Below are 17,318 nucleotides of genomic sequence, written 5' to 3'. Positions count from 1 at the left end.
TATTGCAATTCATCAAACCAGCGAACATTTTCCACTCAATTGTCCAGTCTTAGTGATAAAATGTGCTTAATGTAGCTTCATATACTTCTCCTTAGCTGAAGGAGAGAAACAGTTCTGTTGCTGTACATTATCCACTGGTGACAGATTTTGCCTAAAGGGCTTAAATGGCTCCTTTCAAAGGAGGAGTTCCTGAAGGTAATTCCCACTGAGGGACAGAGGAATGTTACACCAGATGTTGCCTCCAGACATCTGGAAAGAAATGCCTCAAGACAGAGCGGCCAAGGACCAACCTCTCTCCAAAGCCTGACATGACAAGAATAGATTGCTGACATGTAAATTTGATGGTTGTATGTGTTAGTTTTAGCCCTGCAAGTCATAATAGGCAGGGAAAGCATAGAGCAGCTTTCTCGACTACGGAAAGAACCACCCCCAGGGTCAGCCTGAGAGGGCTTTCTCTTTAGGGGCTGAAAGATGGATACTGTAAGCTAGAAGTAGAAGACAGTTGAGTTGAGCTTTTGCTTACTAGGTGAGGTGTCAAAGCAGGAAACAAGAAACTCTTCAGTTGACAGGGTCCTACAGTTTCTATCTTTATATGGAAACTCAGCAGTGCCAAGGCATTGGAGTTGCCACAGGGAATCATTTCTTTAAATATTTCCCATCCTCTTAACTTTGTTCTGCAGGGAAACAGGCCTCCACTGTTGGATCGCCTCAGTGCTGAGCTTAGGTCTTCCCACTTTGCCTCAGTTAAGTTTGAAGAGTCAGATAGGAGCCTTACAGAGAGGTTTTTGCTATGACACCTCCACCAGTATCAGGCAAATTACTTGAAAAATGTAATCACTTACACATTACTTTACTAATTACTCAACAGCAAAATTAATTAGTTACATTACTTGTTACGTTTCTTACTTACAAGATGCCTTTTAAACAACTTTAAACCCTCCACATCCACATGTTACATCTTCTGTGTTTAACACTTGTAGAGGAAGAAAATGAGATGTTGTGGTTTAACAAGCAGTCAGCCTACAGTTAAGAGGTATTTACTAATCATTAACAGCTAGCTTAATGTTACTTCATTACCAAATGTTAGATGCTTTGATCTCAGACCCTCCAACTCCAAACTAAACAAGGTGATTCCTGAATGTAGCCTCATTAAATGAGTAATGTTAGCAAGCCAGCTAAGAAGACACAGCTTGCAAATATGACGGAGGGAAAGAAACTCACCAACAAAGTGAGTGAGACGTCATTTAAGGACACAAAGATGCTGCCAGTTAAGTAAGACAACTCCCTGCTGCTCAGTTCTGCTGAGTAACATGGAGTCATCTTGCTGCTCTGAAAGGGCAAATATCAGCAGCAGCAGCAGTCAGTCTGGGCAAAGGGCAGAGGAGTCAGTCATGGGTCACCAAGCACAACCTCTCTGTCCTCACACTGAGGTTACCAAATGGTGTGAGTGATGGATGTAGTCCCAGCACTGCCATCATCTCACTACAGGCAAAGCCTGGCAGTCTCTGCACTCTGGCATGTGAAACGCTGGCAGATATAAAGTCGTTCTTGGCACTGTTGTAGTTATCGTGGAGTTTGCCTGGACTTAAACCAGAGCAGTGAAAAGACACTAACATGCTGGTCAGTTCCTCGGATGCATAGAAAAGTCAGCAATGTGATGGTGTTATCACTACCTTTTTATATACAGACGGTGACAAATTAAAGGAAAAACCTGAATAAATGAGTGGAGAAACATAATGAATGCAGATGTTTCCAAGCAGGTGCACCGCATGATACAATTAAACAATTAACATCCAACCTTGCTCTGTGACATGTATAAAAATGCTGAGCAGGCCCAGTTTTGGCCAAATGAGCACCTATGGAAGATTTTCTACTGACATGTTAGACAGCGCTCTCCATCACCATCATCAAAACACCAAATGAGGGAATATCTTTTGGAAGAATGGTGTTCATCCCTCCAGTAGAGTCCCAGAGACTTGTAGAATCAATGCCAAGGCGCACTGAAGCTGATCTGGTGGCATGTGGGGGCCCAACACTTTACTTAGACCCTTTATGTTGGTTTTTCCTTTAATTTGTCACCCATCTGTATTTGTTGAGTATATACTTTAAGAGTGATCAGGTAAGAAGAAAAAGGCGGAAAGAGAAACATGCGGCACACAACACTTTCTACCTCTTGGTCAAAAGTTATATTATAAACCTTGAAGTGTATTCTAACATCTACCATGACAAAAAAGGTGATGAAAATGGAAGACTTGCATGTTGTGTCTCATCTTTCATTTAATGTTACTTTCAATCAACACCTTCTGTTTAAAACATGAATCCATCAGGTCCCTCAAATTGCAAAAAAAAAAAAAAAAGTCTTCCCAATTCAACAAAGGTGAATACAATTTCATTTGTGGTGCTGAAACCATTAAAAAAATACATTTGAAATATTCAACAACGTCATCTCAACAGTTTTTTCGCAATTTAAATTTGTAATTGGGGCAAAGTGATCATTTAAATACATTCATTTCATTGTCTACTTCAGTTTAATTCATCAAGTGGGACTTGAACTGAAATGCCTGGCTCTCTAACTTTCAAGCACACATTTGAGTCGGTACATCATTACTACGAATGCACTGCAGGACTGCACACATCTACTCATTCTAATACAAAGCGAGTCAGCTGCAGAGTCCACTCCAGGTTACATGTCTCCCTAACATCCACCATCTCTATGTACCTCCTAATTAGCACCCGATGAGCACACTGCTCTAGATCTCAATAAAGATACACTACCTTGATATCTACCTTCCCCGCATTTGGCTCCCTTTGTCTGCTCACCATGTTGTGAGCACTGAACACAGGCAAGCTCGGCTCAATATAGTGCGTTGGAAGATAAAGGAACTGACTCCCTGCCATGCCAAATCTATCCAGAACGCTATTACGGTGCCATGGCAACAGATGAAGACATGCAGGCCTCTCTGGATGGGGGCACCCCTGGTTCACTCGTCTTCTCTGCTAGACTGACTGGCAGGAAAGCTCCACGGGGCTGCTATGGCAACAGACTGATCATAAGCAGAGAGGGGCTGTTGGCTGCCACGGCAACATGGGGGCCAAGTCGTCAGTTTCCCCTCGAGTTGCAGGAAATTAGATTGACTTTGATGAGGACTTGACCCTGGGTGGGATCCCAATATCGGTTTGCATCTCGCGGATTTTTGACATGATGGAGATTGATGTTCCGACATCAGTGTGTATGTGTGTGTGTGTGTGTGTGTGAGAGAGAGATACATTTGTGCTCATTCGACAAACAGGAAAAACAGGGAGAGAGCAATGCAATATGCCAGTCATACACCAAACTAGGCTATCCACTTGTGGGTTGACACTAAGCTTGCAACTTCTAAAATATGTAGTCTGAAACTACTGAAATATGTATGCCATGTCTGTGCCCAGGAACACTGTTTCTCTTGCCTCCTCACATCCAGCTTCTAACCAAGAGCATTCGAGCACCAGCAGACTCAGAGGGCTGACAATGCAATCACATCAAGCTGTCAAGGGGGATAGGAACAATGTCAGGAGAGCAGAGACATCTTACTCTCCCCTCCATCTGCATGAAAAAGGAGGAAATATGAAATATGGATTTGCCTCAGATGTGAGAGCTCGACAGGGGCGCTTTTTGTATGTTGAGCTGGTCCATTGATTGATCTCTCGCTCTCCCTTGGCAAACGCTCGATGGCAGGGCTGCAAGCGAAAGCAAATACGCTGAATTATTGGAAGTCAGCTCAAAGCAGCTGCTGCATCATTCTCAAGGACGACGTAGGAATGATTACAGGATTTTAAATGTTAAACATCACAGGCAAAACTTGACATATTTAGAGGTTTGACCGAACTCACGTCAGCGGCTATTTAAAGGTGATGAATCGACAACCGCATGAAACCCACTCTGTTGTAGTCTTTTAAAACAATATGCAGAATGCAGAATGGAAAGCCACACGAGGGCAAGTAGAAGAAGATGACACACAGATTTACTTACAGTCCAGTCTGTGCAATTGTTTGTGATTGAATAGTGAGGGAGGGGGGGAGAGGATGGTAAAGAGATGAAGGCAGGGAGAGAGAAAGAGAATAATCCAGTCCCTGGAGATGGAAACAGACTGTTGTGCTCCAGTTGCTTCAGCTACCCTTTGACCTGTTAGTGGATCTGTGTTGTACGTGTGTGTGCACGTGTGTGAGAGTCTGATGTGATGTATGTAGAGTACCGGATAGTTGTTCGCTTGGAATTCAGCGAGCATCTCGATTACAGGAAAATGCACCACTTAATCTTTCATCGGCAATTGCAGAGTGATTAATTATTCATCGGTTTATTCATTACATTGTTACATCAGCACCGAGGAGACTGAGTGTGAGAAAATATTATGTTCATGAATTTAATATGCGTATTCAGGATGAAGAAAAAGACAAATATAATCATACATTATATACCAATGCTGTCTGTCTTGTCTATTTATGTGACTATGACACAAGAAGTGCTGAATCATTGCCATTTTAATACATACCTTTGCTGTATGAGTACAAACCTGACATATCTGCCCATATCATCATCAAGTCCTATTACACATTCAATAACTCATAAGTTTCATGAAATCTTCAGTTTTGCAGGGAAATATGTTCATGACTTGAATGTGAGCTTTCAAGCAGTGATTAAAGGTAGATTGAGTCTTAACAGTCTTCACTACCTGCTGTTGCCTTTAACTGGCATTGTGTGTGTTTCCTGCTCTACACTGCCATCTCCTGGACATATAATGCCATGAAAGCCGTGCTCAAGGCTAATGCCTCTGCAGCAACCTTACTGCTCTCAGTTGCAGCTCATAAAAAATTAATTCCCTAATGTAATGACTGCCATTTTGGAAACTTGATTCTGGTAAAATGATGTTTGGGATGTAGGTTAAACTCACTGTCAAATTGTCATTGAAGCTGTGGAATGAAGTTTTGAACTTCAATTAACTTTTTTAAAATTCTTTTTTTGGCCTATATATTTATTTATATGATGTGTATAAACCTGAGCAAATAATAAGTATTGAATGATTTGTTTTAATTCCTATATTTAGATATATGACAGTCTTTTCTTTATATATCACTGTTTATATAGTTATACACATTTTCTATATCAATTATTTGAGCTCAAATGAATGACAGGTATAGACTCTGACAAGTATTTGTAATTTTTTTCCCATTAATTTTAATTTAATTTTCTTTTCACTGTGAGTGCTACAAATGACTGTGTGGCTGTGTGTGCGTGTGTGTTTGTGTGTCCATATGTTGTCCCTGTGCTCCTGGACATCTGGTATGGACTCTCCCAGCAGTAGGAGCACCTCCCAGCTTCCTCCATCTCCCTCCCTTCCTCACTCCGACTCATCCTCCCCTGGCCTCCGTGTGTGAGCAGAGGAATAATTCACCACCAGTCTTGCAGTGAAATATGAAACCATCCCTGGTGCCACAGCGCCTGTAGCTCTGACCAGCTGGAACATTGTGCAAAAGGGAAAAGATGAAACCTTCATCTTCCATGAAGATGTTCCAAAGATTCCTTCCTTCCAGAGAGACTTTAAGGTACTGCAACAGTCTGCAGAGACAGAGCGGAGAATTAAGAGCCAATAAAAACCAAACATCACATGTTTTAGGAATGTTAGCTGTTTCTCCCATTGAATCTACTGTATATAACACAGAGAAACCTGGAAATTGTGCTGGGTTTTTAACATAGTGTGTTGCTAATTAGCTGTTCAAGTACAAGGCTTTATATCTTGGACTAATAACAACCAAACTGTCAAGAGATGCATAGTGTTTGCATAATATATGCTTAATTAGAACACTGTATTTCATTATTTTTTAAAGTGTGGCTTTACATCAAACTGACAAACATCATTTCACTGACCTCTTGTGGTTGAAAGTCAGTTGTCATGTGGTTTAAAAAAAGGCAAAATTAAGAGTTTTTATTATTGCATTGTAATTTTAGAATTTGCTTTGCATTGAGTACCAAACAACACCGGTAACTCCTTACTTTTTTAAAAGTCCAACAGTGCTGCAGGCAGTCTCCAAGTGTTTTTGGTTAGGCTTATAAGCATGAGGGTGACTAGAAGTTTGCTGGTATTAATCCTTGGTCTACGGCTGTGAAAGTTAACGATTCTTTCATCAAGCGTGCGACTGAACTGCTCTTAATGAAGCTGGTTGAACCCATCTGCTCTGGAGTATCTGCTCAGTGGGAAACTATACAAATCTTTGTTAACACTGGGCAGCTCCCACATGTGAATGTGCACAGCAGAAAGAACAGGAATTGTTCTATTGTTGTCAGTGTTTCAAACATCACAGCAGGTAGCCCCGAGTTCGATCCATAGCCGAGCAGGATGTGTGTGTCTGTTCCTTCCTCATTTACCTCCATTGATGTGCCCTTGAGCAAGACATAACCCCCAAGCTGCTCCAGTGGAGCTGCTCATTGGCCAAAAGATCAGATTTCAGTAAGACTGGGGAGCTTCCAGCTGTGAATCAGTGTGTCAGAGTGAGAAGAAGAGGGTTGCTGGGAAAAAAAACATTGATTATCAATAAACTGAGCCTAGATAAGTAAAGTTTTATATGACTTTATAATATGAGAAGGTGAGTCGACGATGTCAGATAATATGAAGGCTCAACTTTTAGTGAGGTATCAGTTGTTTGTCTAGATACTGTAATGTTCTCCCAAACACATGAGACGGCTCACCATCAGGAAATCATCATGTTATGCTGTTATGTTCTCAGGTTGGAGTTTTAACAGTCTGATGTCATGGACTGTCAAAGACACATGGCACTTAAGTTCTGCATGAATTGTGATATTACCACAATAACACAATTTTTCATACTGCAGTCGGCTGATTGTTCATATTGTTATATTAGTTTATATAATGTCCCATTGGACCTAAGCACATAATGTGTGACAATTATATGTGCTGGTGTACAAGATGTACAGATTCTTCAATTAATAAGTAATGCAACGAATAGATACAGAACTGTTCATTCTGTCTCACACAACCATGACTGAAATAATATTTTAGAGCTGTAATTTAGCCAGTATTTATTTGACATGCGTATAGGGAATAACCTTTCTTTATTGGCAAGTGGATAAATAAAGACAGAGGGGCCTATTATTAGAAACTGCAATATGAAGACATTATTAGAGATTTCTTTTTCATTATTTTTGGAGCAGAAAATACTGCAGGTTTTAATGCTGACATGATCATATCTGCTGTCCCTTGGGGATTCTTATATAACTGAGTTTAATCTTGACTTTCTGACCTCTCCAACAGTGCAGGGAAAAGTAGCTATGATCCAAAAATACATTTACTACTACCATTGAATGGTTTGGAGATGGTCGCATGTAACAGTGGAACAAAGCCTATTAATGTTAAATGTTATGTGTCACAGTGAATTGCTTCTCTATAAACACATAATGCATTAGATATTCTAGGAAAAGATGCAGGAACTTTACTCAGGGACACCACCAGGGGGAGAAAAACCTAAACAAATGAGAAAGCCCAGATTTATACAGGGGTTTTGGTATGTGATATATAGTATATGTAGTATATAGTATAAAGTATGTGATATATACCATTTTTCATATGATACTGTTTGCACTCTACCATTTTGTGCTTTTACTTGATAATTATCCAAGACTTACCTCACTATTATTCATAATTTGTTTTAATTTTTTTTCCAGCTTTGAGCAGTTCCTTCATGTCTTTTGTGCAATGCATTCTGGGACAATAGTGTTTCTAGTGTTTCTATCATATATTAACATTTTAACAACCATAGAAATAATCAAACAAATTTAGTGTGAATAATGACATTTTTAAGAATATCATTTATCCATACTAATAACTTTACTCAAAATCTGCTTTATACACTACGTAGTCTGCAACTAGGGGACAGTGTGTGTCTGAGCTGTTGTTGAACTGGGGGACCAAAGGTGTAAATGACATACACATTCTCCTGAGACCACACCAAATATCACCCATGTATTTTACTAATCCACCACAAACCAAACAGTTTGACCTCCTCTTCATTCAACAGTTAACTTGCTGAGATAATTTGCTAATCAACCATCTATGTTTCATTTAAGTTGTGTGCTGCAAGTCCTTGACAAGCTTTTTAGAGGTCAATCTTTGTTTTAACCTGGAAAACAAGTCCTGGTTTACTTCTGCTAATAAGTCAGTATAAAGACTAAAAGCATGGAGTCACCCTGGTTTCTTCAGCACATCATTGAAAAGTTATGTAAAGCTGAAACTTGAAAAAGTATGCTGAATGTCTTAATGAAAAGAGCTAAATATTTCTTCAAGGTTGTAATGTTTATGGATTTTGAAATACACCACACCAAATTACAATACAATGCATCCCAATACACACCGAATCTCGAATATTCCTTTTTTAAAATATTTATACAGTTGTATGCAAAAGTTTGGGCACCACTTGACAAATAAGATATTTTAGGGATTTTTTAAAAGGTTCTATATTTTAGAATTGTGAAGCATTTTACATGTAGTAATTGTTTTTTTTTTGCCAATGAGTGAATGGGTTGTTATCTGATTTTCTCTTTTATCTGTAACAGCCTGTGGACTGATATCTATGTGAAGGATGTGGGCCGGTTTTTCCCCAAAAATCCAAAGGATGTGACAATTTTGCGCACACCCGAGTGCCTTGACTCTCCCCCACTAACATCAACAAACGACCGGCACCCACCACAATAGAAACTGTGCTAACTTGTCTGACTAGTGAGTGAGAGATGCTTTGCTGAAACACGGTGCACAAGACAACGTTAGAGATCATTTATGTTATTATGAGAAGTGTAAATGAGGAAAGAGACATCACCTGCAATAGTGTCGCGTTGCTACTTGCTCTTGTTGATGGGCGAACACGCACACAATTGCGAGCAACAGGATGCTGACTGCAGTTCACTTAATGGCCACCGGTGTCACTAATGAGAAAGAATTCTTACATGTAGATCCTTTAATTGAAAAGATGTAAAAACATTCTCTCTATGATATGGAAAAAAAACAATATTTTCAGCAAACATTAATGTGTAGTTACTTTTCATGTCACAAATTGAGCAAAAATAAACAGTCCCACCCTGAACACATCCATATGTCAATATTGGATCTAAGTCATAGCGCCACCTACTGGCAACAGGAACTTACATGTTTTACACTTTGACGCTCTGTGGGTAGCATGGTCATGGGATCCACCTCAAATTTACACAGAATAGCCGCAAGATCTTGGAGATCGTATGTTATGAAGTTGGTGACTTTTCGTCCAAATGTGTTGCCGTGACGACGACGCCAATTTCCATGTCTCACCATGACATTTCAAAGCCTTATAACTACACTCCACATGGTCTGATCTTTTCCAAATTTCATATGCTTGTCAAGAGTCCCGGTCTGAACACATTTTCAGGCCCATATTTAGTGACAGTCATAGCGCGGGCTCTCGGGGCACCCGTCGAGGGCCCCGCCCCCGAAATGCGGCCAAAAATGGCTACACAGCGCCACCTACAAAGCTCCAGTGGAGCTGCTCATTGGCCAAAAGATCAGATTTCGGTAAGACTGGGGAGCTTCCAGCTGTGAATCAGTGTGCCAGAGTGAGAAGAAGAGGGTTGCTGGGAAAAAAAAAACATTGATTATCAAGAAACTGAGCCTAGATAAGTAAAGTTTTATATGACTTTATAATATGAGAAGGTGAGTCGACAATGTCAGATAATATGAAGGCTCAACTTTTAGTGAGGTACCAGTTGTTTGTCTAGATACTGTAATGTTCTCCCAAACACATGAGACGGCTCACGATCAGGAAATCATCATGTTATGCTGTTATGTTCTCAGGTTGGAGTTTTAACAGTTTGATGTCATGGACTGTCAAAGACACATGGCACTTAAGTTCTGCATGAATTGTGATATTACCACAACAACACAATTTTTCATACTGCAGTCAGCTGATTGTTTATATTGTTATATTAGTTTATATAATGTCCCATTGGACCTAAACACATAATGTGTGACAATTATATGTGCTGGTGTACAAGATGTACAGATTCTTCAATTAAAAAGTAATGCAATGAATAGATAAAGAACTGTTCATTCTGTCTCACACAACCATGACTGAAATAATATTTTAGAGCTGTAATTTAGCCAGTATTTATTTGACATGCGTATAGGGAATAACCTTTCTTTATTGGCAAGTGGATAAATAAAGACAGAGGGGCCTATTATTAGAAACTGCAATATGAAGACATTATTAGAGATTTCTTTTTCATTATTTTTGGAGCAGAAAATACTGCAGGTTTTAATGCTGACATGATCATATCTGCTGTCCCTTGGGGATTCTTATATAACTAAGTTTAATCTTGACTTTCTGACCTCTCCAACAGTACAGTTTACTACAGTACTACTGTTGAATGGTTTGGAGATGGTCACATGTAACAGTGGAACAGAGCCTATTAATGTTAAATGTTATGCGTCACAGTGAATTGCTTCCCTATAAACACATAATGCATTAGATATTCTAGGAAAAGATGCAGGAACTTTACTCAGGGACACCACCAGGGGGAGAAAAACCTAAACAAATGAGAAAGCCCAGATTTATACAGGGGTTTTGGTATGTGATATATAGTATATGTAGTATATAGTATAAAGTATGTGATATATACCATTTTTCATATGATACTGTTTGCACTCTACCATTTTGTGCTTTTACTTGATAATTATCCAAGACTTACCTCACTATTATTCATAATTTGTTTTAATTTTTTCCACCTTTGAGCGTTCCTCCATGTCTTTTGTGCAATGCATTGTGGGACAATAGTGTTTCTAGTGTTTCTATCATATATTAACATTTTTACAACCATGGAAATAATCAAACAAATTTAGTGTGAATAATGACATTTTTAAGAATATCATTTATCCATACTAATAACTTTACTCAAAATCTGCTTTATACACTACGTAGTCTGCAACTAGGGGACAGTGTGTGTCTGAGCTGTTGTTGAACTGGGGGATTCATTCAACAGTTAACTTGCTGAGATAATTTGCTAATCAACCATCTATGTTTCATTTAAGTTGTGTGCTGCAAGTCCTTGACAAGCTTTTTAGAGGTCAATCTTTGTTTTAACCTGGAAAACAAGCTCTGGTTTACTTCTGCTAATAAGTCAGTATAAAGACTAAAAGCATGGAGTCACCCTGGTTTGTTCAGCACATCATTGAAAAGTTATGTAAAGCTGAAACTTGAAAAAGAGTATGCTGAATGTCTTAATGAAAAGAGCTAAATATTTCTTCAAGGTTGTAATGTTTATGGATTTTGAAATACACAACACCAAATTACAATACAATGCATCCCAATACACACCGAATCTCGAATATTCCTTTTTTTTAAATATTTATACAGTTGTATGCAAAAGTTTGGGCACCACTTGACAAATAAGATATTTTAGGGATTTTTTAAAAGGTTCTATATTTTAGAATTGTGAAGCATTTTACATGTAGTAATTGTTTTTTATTGCCAATGAGTGAATGGGTTGTTACCTGATTTTCTCTTTTATCTGTAACAGCCTGTGGACTGATATCTATGTGAAGGATGTGGGCTGGTTTTTCCCCAAAAATCCAAAGGATGTGACAATTTTGCGCACACCCGAGTGCCTTGACTCTCCCCCACTAACATCAACAAACGACCGGCACCCACCACAATAAAAACTGTGCTAACTTGTCTGACTAGTGAGTGAAAGATGCTTTGCTGAAACATGGTGCACAAGACAACGTTAGACATCATTTATGTTATTATGAGAAGTGTAAATGAGGAAAGAGACATCACCTGCAATAGTGTCGCACTGCTACTTGCTCTTGTTGATGGGCGAACACGCACACAATTGCGAGCAACAGGATGCTGACTGCAGTTCACTTAATGGCCACCGGTGTCACTAATGAGAAAGAATTTCTGATTCTTACATGTAGATCCTTTAATTGAAAAGATGTAAACACATTCTCTCTATGATATGGAAAAAAAAACAATATTTTCAGCAAACATTAATGTGTAGTTACTTTTCATGTCACAAATTGAGCAAAAATAAACAGTCCCGCCCTGAACACATCCATGTGTTAATATTGGATCTAAGTCATAGCGCCACCTACTGGCAACAGGAACTTACATGTTTTACACTTTGACGCTCTGTGGGTAGTATGGTCATGGGATCCACCTCAAATTTACACAGAATAGCCTCAAGACCTTGGAAATCGTATGTTATGAAGTTGGTGACTTTTCGTCCAAACGTGTTGCCGTGACGACGACGCGAATTTCCATGTCTCGCCATGACATTTCAAAGCCTTATAACTTCACTCCACATGGTCTGATCTCTTCCAAATTTTATATGCTTGTCAAGAGTCCCGGTCTGAACACATTTTCAGGCCCATATTTAGTGACAGTCATAGCGCCACCTACTGGCAACAGGAACTATCATGCGTCGTCCTTTGTTGTATTACTCCTAGGAAATTTGGCCGATGCACCTGAAATTGACTCAGCTAAGATGTAAGACCTTGGTGATGCTACATTCGGCAGGTCGTGACCCATATCAAAACGCCCTTGCCATGGCGACACATCCTTCGCCATGACATACGATGCTGTATTTTAGGGACAATGGATGGGTCTACAGTCACGAAAATTGCCGCACATGTCTGGAGTGACACCAGTTAAAATCCTGGATAGGTGTTTTGCATAGGCGTGGCAACATGGCTCAACAGCGCCCCCTTGAAAAATTCAAAATTCTAGCCCCGCCTTCCGGATTAACGTAGAAAAATTAAATTCAGGAGCCACATGTAACACGTCAAGACGCACAAAAAAGCCTCTTGGAGCCATATCCTAAGTCCTACAGGAAGTCGGCCATCTTGAAAAAACTGGTCAATTTTCACATTTTTTTGGCCGTTTAGCATACCTCGTATTTTAACAAACTCCTCCTACAGAATTCATCGAAACGCCTTCCAAATCAGTGTGTGTCATCTACACTAGTGTATGATCAAAAGTTATCAAAAGATTTATCTATCGTTGAAGCGTGTGGCCGTGGTGTGGCGTTGAGTTTTGATGTTTCGCCATGACAGACGAACAACAACAACAACAACAACAAACAACAACACAGGGGAGCACAGGCTCTCGGGGCACCCGTCGAGGGCCCCGTGCCCCAAATTAAAAACATTGAAGAAATACTTTAAAATTACCTCATTTAATTCTGCAGCTGCTGTGAGAGTCGGAGGCAAAGTTGCCATTGTGTGAACATTGAAAAAAATACAGGCAAAAACGTTGACATCTATATAAAGTAAACCCCATACATTTATGGGAAAAGCCTGTAAATATATTGGAGAGTTGCTTGTAATTACTGTCACATAATGTTTATATAAAGTAAACCCTATACAATAATGGGAAAAACCTGTAAATATATTGGAGAGTTGATTTTAATTACTGTCAAAAAAATTTTATATAATGTATACCCCATACATTTATGGGAAAAGCCTGAAAATATATTGGAGAGATGCTTGTAATTATTGTTAAATAATGTTTATATAAAGTTAACCTCATACATTAATGGGGAAATGTATGTAGATATATTTGACAGTTGCTCTTAAATAAGATCAAATAATGTTTATATAAAGTAAACCCCATACATTTATGGGAAAAGCCTGTAAATATATTGGAATTACTGTCAAATAATGTTTATATCAGGTAATCATTATTAAAATTATGTTTTTGTAAACTATTATCACATGATCTTATTTTTTTGTACAGTATAAAACCAACATTTACCAGGGATCTACTGTAAATAGATTGGATAATCACATAAAATAAAAGCTTAAAGCTCTCAAGATACCATTAATGGGTGTTAAAGGAGGGTAATTTGAATGTAATTTTACATAATTTTTCTGCGTTTCACATCCAGAAATCTGTACTTTGATGGGGAGTTCTTGTGGATGGATTGGATAATCCTATGAATTTACCAAAGATTACTGTATGAAAACAAGAGTCTTCATTTAAATTAGGTAATTTTAAGGTAGTTCTGCAATCTTTTTCATTTTTTGTGCAGATTTATACATTTGTTTAACATTCTAGCAATGTTTTATGATGAGATTTTCTTTTTATTTTGTAATGGTTGGACTGTAAAAATATAGACAATGCCCAAAGTACATATCCGTATTTTTAAAATAAATAACTAAAGGTTTTTTTACTGTTACTTGACGATAAGTGTTTGGCAACTTTTGCTGCCAGACTTTTTACGGGCTCTCAGGGCACCTGTCGAGGGCCCCGCCCCCGAAATGCGGCCAAAAATGGCTACACAGCGCCACCTACAAAGCTCCAGTGGAGCTGCTCATTGGCCAAAAGATCAGATTTCGGTAAGACTGGGGAGCTTCCAGCTGTGAATCAGTGTGCCAGAGTGAGAAGAAGAGGGTTGCTGGGAAAAAAAAAACATTGATTATCAATAAACTGAGCCTAGATAAGTAAGGTTTTATATGACTTTATAATATGAGAAGGTGAGTCGACAATGTCAGATAATATGAAGGCTCAACTTTTAGTGAGGTATCAGTTGTTTGTCTAGATACTGTAATGTTCTCCCAAACACATAAGACGGCTCACCATCAGGAAATCATCATGTTATGCTGTTATGTTCTCAGGTTGGAGTTTTAACAGTCTGATGTCATGGACTGTCAAAGACACATGGCACTTAAGTTCTGCATGAATTGTGATATTACCACAATAACACAATTTTTCATACTGCAGTCAGCTGATTGTTTATATTGTTATATTAGTTTATATAATGTCCCATTGGACCTAAACACATAATGTGTGACAATTATATGTGCTGGTGTACAAGATGTACAGATTCTCCAATTAAAAAGTAATGCAATGAATAGATACAGAATTGTTCATTCTGTCTCACACAACCATGACTGAAATAATATTTTAGAGCTGTAATTACCCAGTATTTATTTGACATGCGTATAGGGAATAACCTTTCTTTATTGGCAAGTGGATAAATAAAGACAGAGGGGCCTATTATTAGAAACTGCAATATGAAGACATTATTAGAGATTTCTTTTTCATTATTTTTGGAGCAGAAAATACTGCAGGTTTTAATGCTGACATGATCATATCTGCTGTCCCTTGGGGATTCTTATATAACTGAGTTTAATCTTGACTTTCTGACCTCTCCAACAGTGCAGGGAAAAGTAGCTATGATCCAAAAATACATTTACTACAGTACTACTGTTGAATGGTTTGGAGATGGTCACATGTAACAGTGGAACAGAGCCTATTAATGTTAAATGTTATGCGTCACAGTGAATTGCTTCCCTATAAACACATAATGCATTAGATATTCTAGGAAAAGATGCAGGAACTTTACTCAGGGACACCACCAGGGGGAGAAAAACCTAAACAAATGAGAGCCTAGATTTAGACAGAGGTTTTGGTATGTGATATATAGTATATGTAGTACAGTATAAAGTATGTGATATATACCATTTTTCATATGATACTGTTTGCACTCTACCATTTTGTGCTTTTACTTGATAATTATCCAAGACTTACCTCACTATTATTCATAATTTGTTTTAATTTTTTCCAGCTTTGAGCAGTTCCTTCACGTCTTTTGTGCATTGCATTGTAGGACAATAGTGTTTCTAGTGTTTCTATCATATACTAACATTTTTACAACCATGGAAATAATCAAACAAATTAAGTGTGAATAATGACATTTTTAAGAATATCATTTATCCATACTAATAATTTTACTCAAACAGGACAGTGTGTATCTAAGCTGTTGTTGAACTGGGGGACCAAATGTGTAAATGACATACACATTCTCCTGAGACCACACCAAATATTTTACTAATCCACCACAAACCAAACAGTTTGACCTCCTCTTCATTCAACAGTTAACTTGCTGAGATAATTTGCTAATCAACCATCTATGTTTCATTTAAGTTGTGTGCTGCAAGTAGTTGACAAGCTTTTTAGAGGTCAATCTTTGTTTTAACCTGGAAAACAAGTCCTGGTTTACTTCTGCTAATAAGCCAGTATAAAGACTAAAAGCTTGGAGTCACCCTGGTTTGTTCAGCACATCATTGCAAAGTTATGTAAAGCTGAAACTTGAAAAAGAGTATGCCGAACGTCTTAAATAAAGGAGCTAAATATTTCTTCAAGGTTGTAATGTTTATGGATTTTGAAATACACCACACCAAATTACAATACAATGCATCCCAAAACACACCAAATCTCAAATATTCCTTTTATATATATATATATATATACAGTTGTATGCAAAAGTTTGGGCACCACTTGACAAATAACATATTTTAGGGATTTTTTTAAAGGTTCTATATTTTAGAATTGTGAAGCATTTTACATGTAGTAATTGTTTTTTATTGCCAATGAGTGAATGGGTTGTTACCTGATTTTCTCTTTTATCTGTAACAGCCTGTGGACTGATATCTATGTGAAGGATGTGGACCGGTTTTTCCCCAAAAATGCAAAGGATGTGACAATTTTGCGCACACCCGAGTGCCTTGACTCTCCCCCACTAACATCAACAAATGACCGGCACCCACCACAATAAAAACTGTGCTAACTTGTCTGACTAGTGAGTGAAAGATGCTTTGCTGAAACACGGTGCACAAGACAACGTTAGAGATCATTTATGTTATTATGAGAAGTGTAAATGAGGAAAGAGACATCACCTGCAATAGTGTCGCACTGCTACTTGCTCTTGTTGATGGGCGAACACGCACACGATTGCTGACTGCAGATCACTTAATGGCCACCGTTGTCACTAATGAGAAAGAATTTCTGATTCTTACATGTATATCCTTTAATTGAAAAGATGTAAACACATTCTCTCTAGGATATGGAAAAAAACAATATTTTCAGCAAATATTAATGTGTAGTTACTTTTCATGTCACAAATTGGGCAAAAATAAAAAAATAAAAACATGGTTGTGGCATGTGTAAAAGTTCAGACACCCTAAGAGCTTTGCTTGTCAGGCCTGAGGCATGTCAACAGTTGTTATTTGGAAATGTAAGCTTGTGCCAGTTTCAAAGCTTTACAAATACTCAGCCTCTTCAAACCTTGTGTGAACAGTCAGCAACCATGGATTCCTTTAAGCAGCTGTGTAATTCTTATTGATACCCACAATGCAGGGGAAGGCTACAAGAAGATAGCAAAGCGTTGTCAGCTTGCAGTTTCCACAGTGCAAAATGTAATTAAGAGACGGTAACTGTGGGGAACTGTGGAGGTCAAGATGAGA

At 38.4% G+C, this 17,318-nt stretch overlaps 1 protein-coding gene and 1 long non-coding RNA gene across 3 annotated transcripts in view; both read right to left on the bottom strand.

Moving 5' to 3' along the window:
* Window positions 1–4,500: 4,500 nt before the first annotated feature.
* LOC137193441 (uncharacterized) lies at window positions 4,501–9,851 on the bottom strand. The gene is made up of 2 exons (XR_010930826.1): window positions 8,863–9,851; window positions 4,501–5,593 (listed from the first exon to the last, which is right to left on the bottom strand). It is a non-coding gene; the product is annotated as an uncharacterized lncRNA (long non-coding RNA).
* A 2,002-nt stretch (window positions 9,852–11,853) lies between these two features.
* The window catches only part of LOC137194475 (receptor-type tyrosine-protein phosphatase mu-like), a 168,629-nt gene continuing 163,164 nt past the window's right edge, over window positions 11,854–17,318 (bottom strand). Inside the window, exons 36-37 of one of the 2 annotated variants that reach the window (XR_010930971.1) lie at window positions 16,752–16,843; window positions 11,854–11,953 (exon numbers count right to left, since the gene is read on the bottom strand). The gene's annotated coding sequence lies outside the window, so the exon portion shown is untranslated. The remainder of the gene's footprint in view (window positions 11,954–16,751; window positions 16,844–17,318) is intronic. The other variant, XR_010930972.1, reaches the window with a different exon arrangement.

This window comes from Thunnus thynnus, chromosome 12 (genome assembly GCF_963924715.1).
Source record: "Thunnus thynnus chromosome 12, fThuThy2.1, whole genome shotgun sequence".
In the NCBI taxonomy this organism is placed as follows: Eukaryota; Metazoa; Chordata; class Actinopteri; order Scombriformes; family Scombridae; genus Thunnus; species Thunnus thynnus.
Note: the sequence above shows the minus strand (reverse complement) of the source record. Positions and strands in the feature narration are given on the sequence as shown.